Source organism: Strix uralensis, chromosome 5 (genome assembly GCF_047716275.1).
Source record: "Strix uralensis isolate ZFMK-TIS-50842 chromosome 5, bStrUra1, whole genome shotgun sequence".
In the NCBI taxonomy this organism is placed as follows: Eukaryota; Metazoa; Chordata; class Aves; order Strigiformes; family Strigidae; genus Strix; species Strix uralensis.
This window is the reverse complement of record NC_133976.1, coordinates 27,526,709-27,542,880: the sequence shown is the minus strand read 5'-3', so window position 1 is coordinate 27,542,880 and position 16,172 is coordinate 27,526,709.

Here is a 16,172-nt window from a genome sequence, read left to right as displayed (position 1 = left end):
AGTGGTTCTTTTGCATGCAAGATGTTGCTTTTCTCAGTGTCTGGTTTTAAATGTTGAAACAACAGACCACATGAAAATAGTTAGCATTATTTATCACATTATTTTATGGTATTAGCCTTGAGTGGACAGAGGCTGGATCCCTTTTGGGCTAGATATAATGTAAAAATGAAGAGCAAATAATGAATGCCTGCTTATATTATTCTTAATCTATCTAAATAGGCAAAAAAAAGCAGACAGATGTATCATTGAAACAGAAGTGAAAAACAGGATGATGCAAAACTCACGACAGGTCTAAGGGCTGGATTTTTTTTTTGGCAACTGAAGTCCTTTTCATAAGGTAAAGAATTTTAGGTGACTATATAAAGAGCGAATGAGCTACTGTAAAGGGCATGATGCTAACAGCCATTCAATACAGAATATAGAGTATTCATAGAGAAGATAGTAGACAACAGATCAGTATCTGAGGTTCTTGTTTTCTGTATTTAGTGAAGGAGCTCTGATCTCTGTCTGGTTTCTTTCTGTTTTCTTTTTCTTCATGGAAATTTCATCAAGAGAGGTAGATCCTAATACATTCTACAATGTTCTTGAAGAAAATGACCCTGCATTGCTCTGAGTTAGGCAAAAAAGCTTGAGGGTGGTGACATAGCTGAAAACTCACTTATCCTCTCCCTGTCCTCTCTGTGCAGTCATCCTTTCTTGTTTGCTTTCTCCAGTCATGGGCTGGCTGTATTTGGCATTGTCCCTCTCAGGGAGAATTGGAGGAGTCATCTTCTTGGCATAGATTCCTCACGACTAAAACCAGTTAAAAATCAGTAACTTCTCCAATTTCTGCTCTATTACAGAAAGCATGAAAAATCTCAGAGTTAACTCTAATCATATCAAATGGTGGGATTGTGTCTCTCCACTGTGTACATCTATCATGGCAAGGGGAACAAGGTAAGGGTTATAACAATATTTTCCGCTGGGCTTTGAACAAGGTCCTAAATAGTTTGTACAGTCAGTGGGAGATTTGAATATGTCAGGGTGGCTGAGTCTCAGAGAGATCCCAAAGCAAAGTCTTTCTGCTTAGAAAGAGGTATACACAGCAGCATATGGTAGACTAATTAAAACCAGTATTTTCCAAAGCTCAGAAATGGAGTTTTAGTGTCAAAGTGGGAAATGCTTTTCTAATCTCATCTCAAAATTTTGCAGGTAATTTATAACAGCATATTTGTTAATCATCAGTTTTGTTAACAGATATTTTGTAACTTTTCCATGTTCTTTGGGAAAGACATAGTTTCTAAAAGAATTGCCTATGTATGCTAAAAGATGCTGGAGGCAATTTTATATTTATGAAAAAACCCAAAGCACTTCTATCAAAACAGAAATTATTTTTGGTAAAGTGCAAACCTCAAAATTAGGAGAAACCCACTCATTGTATTCTTGGAAATGTAAAATGACAGTTTCTTCTCTCTGTTTATTTTTTGCAGAATACAGAATAATTTCTACCCACTTCACAGTGTCAAAGACACACAAATGCAGTGAGTGTATAAGCTCCAGACTTATTGATGAATAAAAAGTTTTCTGAGATTTTGTGCTTTTTGAGAAGTACAGTGCACAGGTTTGTAAAACAAGCTTATGACAAGGTTTGCAATTCAGACTGGGTGAACTATACTTCTTGCCATTCCAGGTTGTCATTATAGAGACAGAGCTTGTAGTTAGCCTCTCTGCGCTGATTGTGACTGTCCCAGGTGGTACAGTCTTCCAGGGAATTATCATCACCTTCAGCACCTGCTGCCTCTAGCTGTTCAAAGTAAATTGACAGATATCTTTAATGGGCTTTTCAACTACCAGCTGCAATCCATCTCAAGGGTTTTTTGCAGCTGTGAGTATCTACAACCAAACAATTCTTTCCTGTGTGCTGCTAGTCCCATAATTGTACATAACTAGAATCAAATTTAAAAAGTCGGTGTGCAGTAGAGTAATACCACCTGTTGCAAGTAGGATGAAATTCAGGAAGAAGATCTGGTAAGTGCAATGTTATTTAGATTTCTCCTTATCCCTACTTTTGGCTCATTCCTCTGGCCTTCTAATACTGGCATGTTACCTTGTGCAGAGGCATGTTGCCATCCTAACAGATGGGTATGAATGTAGGTGGCTAGGAGGACATGTTTGCTCATCAAATGTGTTTGTTGAAAGCAGTATTACCAGCCAGATATATTGGATCAGCTGTTCATCCTGGGCTTTTATATCTATGTTTGAAACTGCTACTCTGATAAAAAATGCATTAAATCATAAAATAATTAAATGTTTACAACCCTTTAAAATGTGCTTTTTTAGCTTGGTAGAGTCAGCACTTTTATTTCTGAGACAATGAGTTACAACAGAGGTGTTAGATAACTAAGTTTCATCTATGTAGTTTAAAAAAAATCCTCTGAAACCACAGAGTGAACTGTACCTGCTGGGGGCCTAAAAGATACCACAGGTAGAGAGTACTGAGAGAGCCTATTATAACATTTCATGGGAGTAGAGACCATTAGCAGCATACAGCACTTCATCAAATTCTATTACATTTTTACTTTTGTACCTTAGACTCAATTACTTAGTACTAGTAGTAGAGTCCTTTGTGTAACTATATTTAGTGAAAGTTGGAATCTGCCTTAATTAGTAAGGTATCACAAGACATGCATTTATCAGTTTTTTTTAACTGTTTTTACCCTTTCTGTTCCAGTAGAAAATGTGTCAGAGAAGTAAAAGTTCTGTTTGGTTCTTTTAGACTGTACATACTTAATAATTAGCAGTAATGTTAAAATTTTCCCATGTGAGATACTTCATCTGAATTTCTAGCATGAGGTGCTGCACTAGAAGATATTAAACAGGACAGTTGACTAAGTGAATTACATCTGAGCTGAAAAGTTGTAGCTGCCACATGGTTCCTGTCTCATCTGTCTTTTCCCTCGTGCTCCAAGGTGAACCAGTGGCTCGCAGAGCTGGAAACCTACTAGAAGCATGTAGGTAAAAATGTGAGGAAAATGTGAGGTAACAGCATTTATGCATATCTTATAACTTCCCCTCATTCTTGTTCAGTCTGCATCACTTTTCCTGCTGTCTTTTCAAGGAAGAGTTGAAATGCAGGGAAGATGTGTAGGGCAGGGGATAACAGATTGCTGCCCTGAGCTGAATAACTTGTTTTTAGATTTAGATGCGATGATCAGGCTGTGAATGAAATACAGTGATTCTTACAGCTTCCTACATCACTTATGTTGTTCAATGTGACAATAATCAAAATGTGGCTGCCTGACACATACTATATCCATGCAACAAAGAGCATATAATGACAGAGCCTGTAATAAGGAACTTTTAACCTGAGGGAATTTATTATAGGAATATACTCCACGCTGCTGACACTGTGATCTAATTTATGCATAAACTTTGAACTGAGTCCTAGAAAAGGTTTGTGGTGTGGTTTTTTTTTTTTTTTTTTTTTTTTTTTTCCCCTGAACTGAGCATAAAGGTAGTTGGAATGATAAGCTCAGGTCTAGCCAACATGATAAACTGTGACATATAGTCCTATGAATCAGTTCCTGACAATCAAGTTAGTCCTATTTTCTGAATGAGGCTTTAAGCCCATGTCCTCAGAAGTGTGCAACCTCTTGACTCCCACTGTTTGGACAAGCCCTGTGTTCCCAATTCAGTATGACACTTATTCTGTTTGAAATCTATTTGAGCCTTCACCTGGCTAGACACATGCTGAAACAAGTTTGATGGATTGTGAGTATAATTTTCCTCAAGCATCAGTTACCTGAAGTGTAGAGCTTGGGTAAAAATGGAAATATGTGAAGCACGTTGGTGCCTCTTGCAATTACCTAGCTCAGTACTTCAGAAGAAATAGGAACACAGTGAACCCTTCTTCTGAAACTGGGGGTGAATTTATGAACATAAATACAACCTTTTTTTGAAGCTGATTCAAATGTGGTTTGAGCAAATACAACCATTTATTTTCTGGAGACATACATAAGTAGATTTATTACAGATATTGGCTAGTTCTATAAAGACAAATGGAATACTTGTCATTACTCCTGACCTGCGTTATTTTTCTTCTGTACTGGAATATCTCAACCTTGGTTTTCTGCAATTAGAAGTGTTAGCTGATATTTCTAGAATTTCCTTTCCAAATGGAGTAAAGGGTGAATAGCAAATGTGCAGAGAAATTCTGTTCTTCTCATAAGCCAAGGGAATTTTCCCTGGATATGTTTTGTATGTTCTGGAAAAAGTCAAGCAACTACACCAGAATGTGCTTTGCTGCCTCTTCTCCTTTGGCATGTACCTTGCAGTAAGCACTGTTTTCCCCCATTTAAGTTGCCTTCTATGTTAAAAAAACCTACTCCACTACTCTGTTGAATCACTGGGGATTGTTAGGTCTCTGTTTCTTACTTTAAGTACTTAAATCTAAGTGTAATGCCTTCAAAATTCCGCCTGCCTTGCAGGCATTTAAATTACAGTTGGTAAGACCCTGAATCTGTGTTACTGAACATACATCTTAACAGTTGTGAAACACTGTTGTTTATCTTCTGCATGATCCTAGCCCATATTTACAAGCTTCAACCTATGCTGTGCAGGTCATATTAGGAAAAGGTCAGGGAAGAACCATTGCTGGAACACCCCCTCCTTTCTTAAAGGTTTAATTACCTGTGTCCCAAGGCTCCAAGGTCCAGCTCTGACTTGTCCCAGATGCACAACCTTGCTCACACTGCTGAAGAAGACCTGTGAGAAATTCTGTTGAAAGGTAAAAAGGATAAAATTATAGCCAGCGGTAAGAGAGTTGAGACAAGATTGTCAGCAGCTTGAAGATTAACCAGCATAAAAAACAGTAGGAAAAGACAAAACCCTAAAAAGGAAGAAGTGGGCAGGGAGGAAAGGAGGCTAGTCAGGATCATTGGGTAATTGGGTTGAGTCACTGGTGTTGATGGAGCTGGTGGAAGATGGCAGGGTGGAGGAGCCGTTCCTGGAGCCATGCAGGCTGACCCCTCCTTGCTGGACTGGTGCCTGTCTGGCCAGCAAAGACCCTGAAGGGCCCCCTCAGGCTGGGAGCATAGTAATGCAAGTCTTATAGCCCACTAAATCCCAGCTGCCTTCTGTGTGGCTTAGACAACAAGCCACTTCTTTCTACTTTAATGCTGTGTATATCCTGCTTGCAGAGTCTCTGTGTCCGCAGCTGAACATGCCCAAACATACCAGCCAAAAAGAAAAGCTGGGACAAAGGGCCTTCTTGTTTAACCCAGGGAAAGGTTAAAGAAAGTTCTGGAACTGGGGTCTGTATGCCTGGAGTGCTCTGTTGGTCTCATAGCAGTTGTGGTGGTCTCTTCCTTTCATACACTTCTCTTCCTGGCATCTGTTATGTGAGAAAGGAGCAAGGTGGCTTAGGTGTCCCCTTCTGAGAGGGTAGATGTGTCCTCCCTGCTGAAGATTGGGTCCCAGCTCTGGTGACAGAGCAGGAACTAAGGCATGTGCCCTTCTTCTCAGTGTGTCAGTCCCTGTGATAGTTTCCAGGGCATGTAAAGTGCACCTCCCCAGAGCACGGAGAGGCTAGGGGTACTGGTGTCCTCAGCTTCCTTTGGGGTGTCTGAACACCTGGGGACCAATGCCATCACTTCTCATGCCCGTCAGGGATGCACCCCCGTTCTCTCCAGCATTTTCACCTTTTGAAGAAATAATGATTTCTTTTCCTACTGAAAAGTAAAAACCTCTATTTTTTTAAGCACAGATTTTTCCACATAAATTTAGACTGCTTTCACTGGAAAAAGACCTATATCTGCATTCTCTCAAAATAAAGTGAAACTTGAAGTACAAGAACACCACAGTGTTGTGGACTTTGAGAAGAAAAATCTGTTTAAGAAAGCTACAAAACCTGCAAGTATTTTTCTGGTTCCACAGAACTGCCTGAAAAGTCATCATGCAGTCTTAGCTGTGATGTAATCTGTTATTTAAATAAATAAATAAAGTGGTAAAATAGAATGAATGGCATAACCTTGTATTAGTATTGCTTGGATCACTTATGAAATAATTACCAGTTGTGCTGACTTTGGTATGCTTTATCTGTAGCCAGTGCATCCTTTTATTTTCTGTATTTTCATTGTGATTGCAGCATGGAAACTAACCTCCAGAATTCAGGTAGAAATGACAGCTCAAATGCCTTTGTGAATCATTCTAAGCCTCATTCAGACAAGGATGCAGCTAAATGAATGTAGATATTCAAAGTCTGTATAGAAAACCCTGACATACTGGTAAATGAAAATGACTGTCTGTTTCTCTTTAGTGAATGAAATTATTCAGAATAGCTAAGGGGAAATGTCATTATGTGAATCAATCCAACACTTATTGATTAATCTTGCCTCTGGTTTCAGTAGTTCTCCCCTTTCATTTCATTTTCCTTTTCAATGGAAACCACACTGCACCACACTGCAGCTCAGCCAATGCTAGAAAGAAGCTCAGCTTTCCTTCTCTTTCAAGTAGTAATGTCAGCACATATTTAACCTTGTCTTTTCATTGGAAAATGTTAATAGATGGTGAGGCTTGTACTCTGTACATGAACAGCTCCAAAGCCTTGGTGAATATTAAGGTTAATCTTCATAGCTGTATCCTGTCCCTATAGATAGTATAAAAATCTGACATCTTCAGTCTTTGGGACACTTAGATCTGTTAAATAAACCATTCTGAATAGATAATGAATTTAGCAGAAAACTTAGTTTCAGATCAATACCAAGCATTTGTATGCCAGTTTTTAAAATTGAGCAATGGTTCTAGAACCTTTTCCTCTCTCTGCCATTCTCTTTCCAATACCCACAAGTAGCCTCAAAAAAAGAAAAAAATTATATATTTTCAGCACTTTTGGTTTTCGTATCAAAGTGATTCTTTGAAATTAAATAATAAAAACATAGAAGTAGATTTTTGGGGAGTGGGAGCTAATTTAGCTTCAATTTATTATGTTGGGTGTTACTTTGCTGAAATCTTTGGCTTGACTGGTAAAAATTCCTGTAGTACTGGCTTAAATTTCACTTGAATCTGAAACGTACCATTTCGTCTTCCAGCTATTCACACTTTATTTCACTTTCTGTTTGTTAAACAGCCTATTACTATAAAGTCTAGTATTAGCTTAATAAAAATTAAAATCTACTTGTTACAAGTAAATTAGAGCATTTGTGCATCATTAGATCACAACCAGGTTGATTTCTCTTCTACTTTATCACCTGCCTCTCCCTAGTAGAGTGATAAAGTACTGAGTAATACATTAGAATAGTGAGAGTAGCAGTTAAAAAAACCAACCAACAAAAAACCAAGCAAAACACTCTTAGCATTTTGAAGAACATAAGTTACTTTCCTGAGGGTAATACGTGATTCCCTAGTACTCACCGCAAGTATGATAAACAGCAGCAGAAGTGCCTCTGGGTTTATTAGTTAGTCTGCCAGTTTGCATGTTCTTGTCTGATTTTACACACTAGGACAGAAAATTCCTTTAAAACTACCACAGAATTGCTGAGGAAACCTATCATGCTCTCTGTGCTATTGGCACATTAAAGCCTAAAAACTGGGAGTTAATCCTATTGACCCCAAAGTTGTCCTCCCTGCATTTGGAAATGCTCCAGGTGCTCTAGTACTTAATTTGGTTCAAGAACAGATTACAAAGTTTTTTGACTATTACTGAATATTGACACATTACTGAATAAGAAATGAAAGTGATTCCATTAATGTATTTGATATTGGTTGGAAAAACTTTCTGGAACTTGTTCTTAAACCTTGATTGTCAGATTAGAGGAGAGCTTGTTTCAGCAAAGGCATGTGAATGCTTGTTGCTTTTCTAAATTTGAGGAGGTGACGCTGCTTTGTCTATAATACCAACTCAACCCAGAACCATGTCTAGGCTTGCAGTGTGTATCTGGGATTAATTCTTGGTAGCTTGCAAGAGTTTCTATGGTGTCAAGTTTCCCGAGCTATCTCTGTTTTAAGGCTAAAATCTTAAAATAAAAAATTTATTTTTCACTTTTCATTCAAATTTGGGGGTTTTTTTGTTCTTCTTAAAAAACCATGCAGAATGTAGTATTTACCTAGTCATTATTCTAGAGGGGACTAGTAGGTACTTGTAATTATAGCATCTTGTTTCAGATTTTGTAAGTTTGGCAAACTTTTGCAATATGGGGCTGAAGCTTTCTAAGAAAAATGTCTGTCTCCAACTGAATTTCTCTTCTGGATACTTCAGCCAAGACAGCAAAGCTATTTCCAAGGACAATAAAAGAAAACACCAGTGATCTTTCCTTAAATACTGTAGATTCCCTGTGGTGTTAGAGCAGACAACAGGTATTTAGCTGGAAGCTGACCTTTGGGTTAGAGCTCTCCTTTCTGTCTGAAAATCTGCCCAAATCTTGCCAATACACAAACTTTCAGACCTTTGAGGACTAGTATGAAGCAGAAAACAGTGATGTTGTGAAATGGTAGTAATTATCTGCCTGTTTGTATTCCCTTTCTGAGCTCTGAAATTAGGCACTTTATTCTTCAGAATCACTATTTTTGTCTCAGATAACTGAAGTATTTTTTGGAGTGAATAGAGTTGGTTGACATTCTTTGATTTAAGGTATGTTTAGATTCTAGTTCAGGGAACTAGATTTAAGATGTCTTCAACAGTGTAATAAAGGACATGAACAACAGGAGAAGGTGCATTCTTTATATAGTTTGAGAAGAGATAATTCTTTTTAGGGTTTGGAAAAGTACAAGGTGACAAGTGGTGGTGTTACATCCTGCACATCCCATGGGTGTAATGAGGGCTAATTTCAATAAGAGCTAATTGCTTATTGTTGCTTTAATCTCTGTAAAGGTTAATTTTCTGGGAATGGCAGTATTCTGAAAGCTCTGTTATTTATTTATTTATTTATCTGTTTATTTATCTTTGCTGCCAGTCTAGACTTCTGAATTATTGTTGGTTTTAAGGCTTACAGATGAAACACAGCCTTTACCCCCTTCATCCTTCCTCTTCCCCCTTGCAGATAGCTCCTGCAGAGTGTCCACCTGGAGGAAATGTTCTGTTGACATCTGGTAGATAGACGGGGGAAAAAAATTTTGATGGAGTCTTCACTTCAAATACAGTGAATGAAAAGACATCTGAAAGACAGGCTGGAGATCTGAGATCTGTCTTCATCAGATCTCTTCTAGGAGGGAAAACTCACTTTTTTAATCATGGAAGGAGGCACGAAAACATCTTGTCAGAAGTCTCCAGAGAAGTTAATTTTCTCTCATCCGAAAAATGTGAAGCAGTAACTATATTACTCAAAACAACAACAAAAAAAGTGACCAACTTACAAAGTAAAAGATGAAACAACCAAAAAATCCTCAACCCCCCAAAACCTTAGCTTAAAAAAAGCTTAACCTTCACAATACCTATTTGGTGTGCTCCAGATAGCTGAGAAAATGAGAAGTATAGTTTGGTCTGTCCAGGTGTGATAGAAATGGATTTGTCAGGCTGCCAGGTATTTGACAGGGAGCTGGGATAACAAGCATGTACATGTGATGTCTCGGGTCCTAAAAAAGAGAAAGCAGTCCCCCTTACTTGTCATCCCCACAGGAGAATAAAGACCCTAAAAGGAAAAAGAGACCAAAAGAACGAGGTGCTGTTCACATCTGATAAAGAAAAGGGTGATAAATAAGGGAATCAACAGGTAGGCCTGAAACATTTAATTTATTTATGTTGTTTATTATGCTTGAGATGCATTACTACTAGAAGGAACCAATGTCACAAAATGGAAGAAGTGGTGCCCTTTAATCTACAGTGATTAGGGTTGGAACAGGTAATCACTTTAATCTAAGACAACAGTTTACAGGTTTGAGGGAAAAAAAAAATTTCATAAGGAAGAAAGTTCAAGTCATAGTTTTCTGTAACAGAAAAACAGGGAGATTTTAATTTCCATTGGAAGCAAGAGAACCATGCATAATACACATATGGTCTGTGTGCTTTTTGTTGAGGAGCTGAAGTAAGAGGAACAGAAATTGCTACCAAGCCTTCACATTTCAGAGCAGCAAAGATCTGTAGAAGGAACAAAAGCAGCAGCAGAAATGGCTAGAGGAGTGGGAATGAACTATGACTACTGGGAGTCAGTATGTGACTCCCTGCCCCATCACCAGAACATAGAGCAGCTTGTATGAAACTTTGCTCCTCAGCAGGATAGGTGAGCGAGCCTTGAGATTAAACAACCAAAATTTGTAAATAAAATGTTACTTCAGATGTTGACAAGCACTGGCTGCTTAGTGGTTGCTTCACCTAAAATACCCCAAAAATGAGGGTGTGGGATATGCATGTGGGAATAGAAGATGGAATTGTGTATTGTTATAGTTATGATTTTGGGGAGGAATTGTTAGTTTCTTTATCCTGTTCAGCTATTACCTGGTGATGGTAGGGTGTTTGCTATTGTCCTCTAACCATTGAGCCTGACTTTCTTTCTGCCAAGAAGACCAGGTTGCTCCAGGAGGACTTGGCTCAAGGTATGGCACTCCTGGCAGTTCACTAGCTGAATGGTGCTAACTTTGACCTTATGGCTGATTTTATATTTGTCATTTAGTCCAGGGGAAGGCTTAGGTTTAAGTCCAGATTAGGTCATGTAAGTACAATTAGGGCAAGAAATTTTAAAATTATTTTTCATTTTTAAACAAAGTCCAGATGAGGATAGGCACTCATCTGGGTTATATCAGGCTTACTTTTGGAACTGCCCATTGTGGGCAGCACAGCTGCTGGCTTGTTAATGAAGATCTTGTCTGGAGACTGAGGATAACCAATGTGATAAATCTGAGGCTGACAGAGTTCTGAAGCTCCTTATCAAGGAGAGCTACTGGCTTGATTTTTTTCTTTTTCCTCCTCCTGTGACTGACATATTTAGGGTTCATGATGAGCTTAGGGTTATTTGGGCTTTCTCTGGGAGGCATGGGAATCTTGGATGATATCTGAGATAAGGCCTGATTTGTAATTCTTTACTGTATTTTGTTCTATTCTAGTAAGAATAGACTAGTATTAACGTTCAGAGTTGCATTTAGTTATAAGTTGGAATTCAGACAAAGTAATGGAAGATAAGCATGTGCATGAGCTTAAAAAATGATTGAAGTTCATTGCTCTTCCTCTCTATGAATAGACAGTCTACCAGAGGTACCATGAGCTTTTGTCACGTCCCAATTTCTCAGGACGATGACTCAGACTCGCTGATTCCCAGGTCAGGATTAAGGTGAAATGACACCAAGGATTCTTCAATTCACAAAACTCAATTTTTATTAACTTACAACAGATAATCGGCACAAAACTTTGTCAATAATCTCTGCGTCCTCTGCAAAAGGCATTAAACTTATACTGACTAGTGGCAGATCTTATAAGATACACCTCTAAGCCTTAAACATGCCCCAGCAAGCCTTAAACATGCCCAAACAAGCCTTGCCTTATATGCTGGCATACAGAATAAGAATGGGAGAGAAAAGGGGAGAGAAGAGAGAGACAAAAAGGAACATTTCACCAGTCCTGATTCCATTGTTGGTCCAGCCAGCTAAGGGTCCAGTTCTGGTGGCGCGCAGCCACTCGGGGCTTTGACTTGTGTCCTTTTATAATTCCTTGCCCCTCCTCCGGGTGGGCACTTGGACTTGTTTAGCTAATTAGGCATTATGCGCAGCTTATGCTTCTAGAATTCTCCTTGGTACATGTGCAGTTTGTACCTTCAGATTCTTCTGGAAATGAGTCAGTGGGCTTCGGGGTCGTTGGGGAATTACTCCCCCCTCCCTGGAGGTTTGACAGTTGTTTGACCTTTCCTTTTGTCACATGCATTGTGAAAACAGCTTCTCTATTGGCTCTTCACAGAGTCACTCAAGATAGGGACGTTCAGCCTCCGAAAAGTGTGATCCCACCTCCACAGGACCCCCTCCCCTTGCTGTGCCTCCCTGCCATTACCTGCACAGCCCCGGTGTTTCCATAGAAACAGTTTCCTTTGCCAAAGTTCTTTATCGGATGGTTGAGACATTAACTGTGGTTTCATCATGCTGTCATACCACCCCATGGCTCAAAAATTCTGCTGGACTAAATTATCATAGAGATCATCTTCCACTGTAGTAATCTTTACATAACAGACAGTAGGAAAGAAAGGAGAAGTAGAGAAAAACAAACAGATAATCATATATCACATAAGGGCAAGGCATTAAGAACAAGAATCCACATAACACCAAAAGTTCAATGTTAACAAGCCATTTCCCCCACCCTGTGACTCCCAAGGACTTAAGGACAGAGGTCATCCATGATCCTTCATCAGGTGACTTTCTTCATTGCATCGCTTGGAAAAGTTCTCCAGTCTTGTCTGCAACTTCTCTCACCTTGGCTCAGTTTTCTTCAGTTGAGGTAGATGCCTTATGAATAGTTATGCGACATTCCCAGGCAGTTAAATTCAACATCCCACATACTCCATAATCATTTTCAACATTTATTGAACCTGGGTGTTAAGTTGTTTTTTGATTATCTCTTTTTTTTTTTTTTTTTTTTTTCCAAATGCATAGTGTGTCCAGTTGTACAAAACATGCATTTGCCAAGTTATATTCTCGCATTTTTCCCCATTAAAATTACAAGTGTTACTTGGATTCCACCTGTTTCCCCATTCCCAACATTCACTTCTCCATAAGTATACTCAGATAAAGTATTTTCTATCAGTTCCCAACACAGGGACTTTATAAAACATTTCACCAACTGCAAAACAAGTAGATACAATATGTACAATATGGTAGGTGTCCCAAGACAAAACATCCTTTCATATACATGGTATGTACATATATACTTATCTTTATATTTCCAAACTTTGTTATAAACAAAAAACCTACAAAAATACAACAAGGATCAAGCACACAAGTCTTAGACCACCAAAGAAGTTGCTACTCATGTATACAAATTCAAAGGGGTTTTCAATGTCAGTTACTTCCCCTACAGTAGGTAAATCCAAAACAGGTTGTGTGGGATAGTGGAGTGGGTGAATTGGACCTTTCGTATCTCCCCTTCCTGGAAGTAGGGAGGGGGGCTTTGGGCAAAATGCAGTCAGCCTAGGGAATCTCTTTATTGCCCAGCAGCTATTTACTTTTGTCACCATGTCTGGCTCTCATGGTGGCCATCCGGGGTTCATGGGTTTCAGGGTTTGCTTCAGAAGTCCATTAGTTCGCTCCACGATTCCATTTGCTTGACAGTAGTATGGGGTGTGGAAAACCCACTGTATTCCTTCACTGTGTGCCCATTCCTGGACCATCCCCACAGTAAACTGGCTCCCATTATGTGATTGAATTGATTTGGGTGTGGACAGGTAGCTAAACCATCTCCTTAACCCCTTCCCGTATCTTAACAAAACCAAACCCAATAAGGTCAGACAAACAATACACATAATGACCCACTCAACAACCAAAACACAAGTCCCATGGTGAGAATCTGAAAACCTGCAAAATATTGCAATAAAGACAATCAGTGATTAATAGGATGGGATAATTCACTGGGTATGAATTTGATGATCTTTCCTGTGTGTCATTGGCTTTCCACGCTCAAATGAGCTTTTCCAAGGCCATAGTAGGCATACAGTCTATTAAATTCTGGGGAATCCCTTTTTCAATTCCCTCAGCCCATAAAAAATTTCTTAGGTATAGGTGTGGATCCTTGAGAGGGTTGTGCTCTCCAAATCGAGTGCAACAGAAGCCACATGCTGAAATAATGGTGTTACACAATTCTCTGGTTATGGACCATCCCCTGCTCACTGCCTCTTTAAATAAATCTTTGCTCCCTGAGTGACCGCACTTTATGTGCAACCACTCTAATAAGTGCTGCTATTTCTCTGCCTCCTTGGTCACAAAGTACCCATCCACCATGTCCCAGACCTGGTAGGCCTGCTCCTGCAGGGTTGCACCCAGCCTTGTTTGGCTTGCGAACTGGCCACACTAGGGAGTTACAAGGTGCCTTGGTTGCAGTTTCATTGCCAGGTAACCAATATTTCACAGGAGCAGTCTTAGAGCCTCCAGAAATATCTATAACCAAAATCTGCTTCCTATCAGTAACTATGCCACTACGAAGTACTGACATTTGAACCCATGTCTACGAAAAATTGGTGGGTGTTTTAAGGGGGCCAAGGGGGAAAGTGATCACCAAATCCCCTCGGTTGTTTTCTGTCACCCTCTTTAAACGGATCCACCTGCTGTCCCCTGTTAACATCCTTCACGTGTATTCAGTTTCAGTCTCCTTCGCTAAGTGGCTAAACTCTTCCTGAAACTTAGGCAAGTCCAAGGCTGAGTAAGGTATCTGTTTTGTCATAGCGTCTGCCTTTTCCTCCCCAGCGCTTATTACTTCAGTTTTTATCAAAGGGTGCAATATCTCTTTGTTTTCCAGATCCTCTAGAGGGTAAAGTGGTTTGGGTTTTTGGGATTCCTGTTTCATCCTATTTGCTAGGGAGGAAAACCAGTCTCGCTTTTGGAATCATTCACCAGCTCTGCCCCGATCCTCGAGTGCCTCCCGCAGCACCTATTCCCTATCTTGTAAATCAAGCAGATCGTTATGAAGTTGGAGATTTGCCTTGCACTGCATATATAGCAGGGTCTCTGCCCTTTCCCTTCTAGCTCTTTCTTTCATCAACTGATTCTTTAGTGTCTCCACTAAACCTTGGGGGGATTTTGTGTTTTCTCTCTCAGCAAACTTGTGTATATAAAACATATACAGTCAGGCCGCTATCAGAGTAGCTCCCCATACTCCACATGCTACTGCTTTTTTCCTCTCTTGCTGTCTTGTTAACACTGTAATCCTTTCTTTCACTGATTTAGGATCATGCCAACTATTGTGAGCCCGTATCATCCCCGGTAGGGAAAGACACACTTTCAATTTTTCAAGACACACTTTCAATTTTTCAGATATCGGGGAGCAGTCAAGCACTGACATTTCCTGGTCGGTCGTGGCTTGCCACTGCTCGAACCTCTCCTGGCATATAGCTGAGAGGTCACTTCCCGGTTCTTCCTGTCTGTTTTTATCAGATGGAGAACTGGTATTCCTCCGACCCTCTCCTGGCTTATAGCTGAGGGGCCACTTCCAGATTCTCCCCATCTGTGTCTATTGGATGCAGAATCAATCAGTGTTTCAGAAATTGGGGAGCATTCAAGCACTGACATTTCCTGGGCTTGTCACTGCTCAAACATCTCCCAGTGTATAGCTGAGAGGTCGCTTCCTGGTTCTCCCTGTCTGTGTGTTTATTGGATGGAAGACGGGTATCCCTCCAACCCTCTCCTGGTGTATAACTGGGGGGCCACTCCCGATTCTCCCTGTCCTTGTCTATTGGATGGAGAATCGATATTCCGGTTGAATCCTCCTTGACTCAGGGAATCCTGCTGACTATGCCAATTATTCAAATTATTTTGGAACCTCAAATAGTTTTGGAAAATTTAACTTAGCAATTGTATCTACTAAGTAATGGAACAAGGTATGCCTTTGGGGAATTAAATGTGCAGACCCAACAAGCATCTAAGATGGCGTTGCAGAATTGGCTAGCATTGCTGAAGGAACATGGAGTGTGCGGTATGCCAAGTCTAACTGAGGGAGAATGCTGCATCACCATCCACGATGCTACAACCTCTATAGAGGAGGCCTGTGCCAAGATGAAGGAGATCGCCTACAGGACCAGAGAACTTTTTCAAACAATGAGATGGACGGATTGGTTTGATGGATGGAACCCTGTGTCGTGGGTCACATCACTGGGATCCTTGGGACTCATGGGGTGGGGAAGATGGTTTGTAAATATCGGTCTTATGATATTATGCGGATTCTTGCTTTTAATGTTATGCCTTGCAGCAGTTAGATGTATGCTCTCTCACCTTCTATCTTCTTTTTCCCCTGTACCTATTCACTATGTATGGATCACAGTGGACAAAGAAGAACTTGGAGTGTTTGAGCCACAGGGTGGGATGTGAGAGACGACTTGTAAGAATAGGTCCTGAAAGAAACAGGCCTACGAGAAACAAAGACTGAGAAAAAGAGCCTGAGAAAGAGATAAAGGATAGCAGGGGGAGTGGAGGCCCTCCGAGCTAAGGACTGTCTCAAACACTCACAAGTAACGAAACTATACTCACAGGATGGATAGTGTGGAGGTTGAATCTGATAAGATTGCCCAAATAACACACGA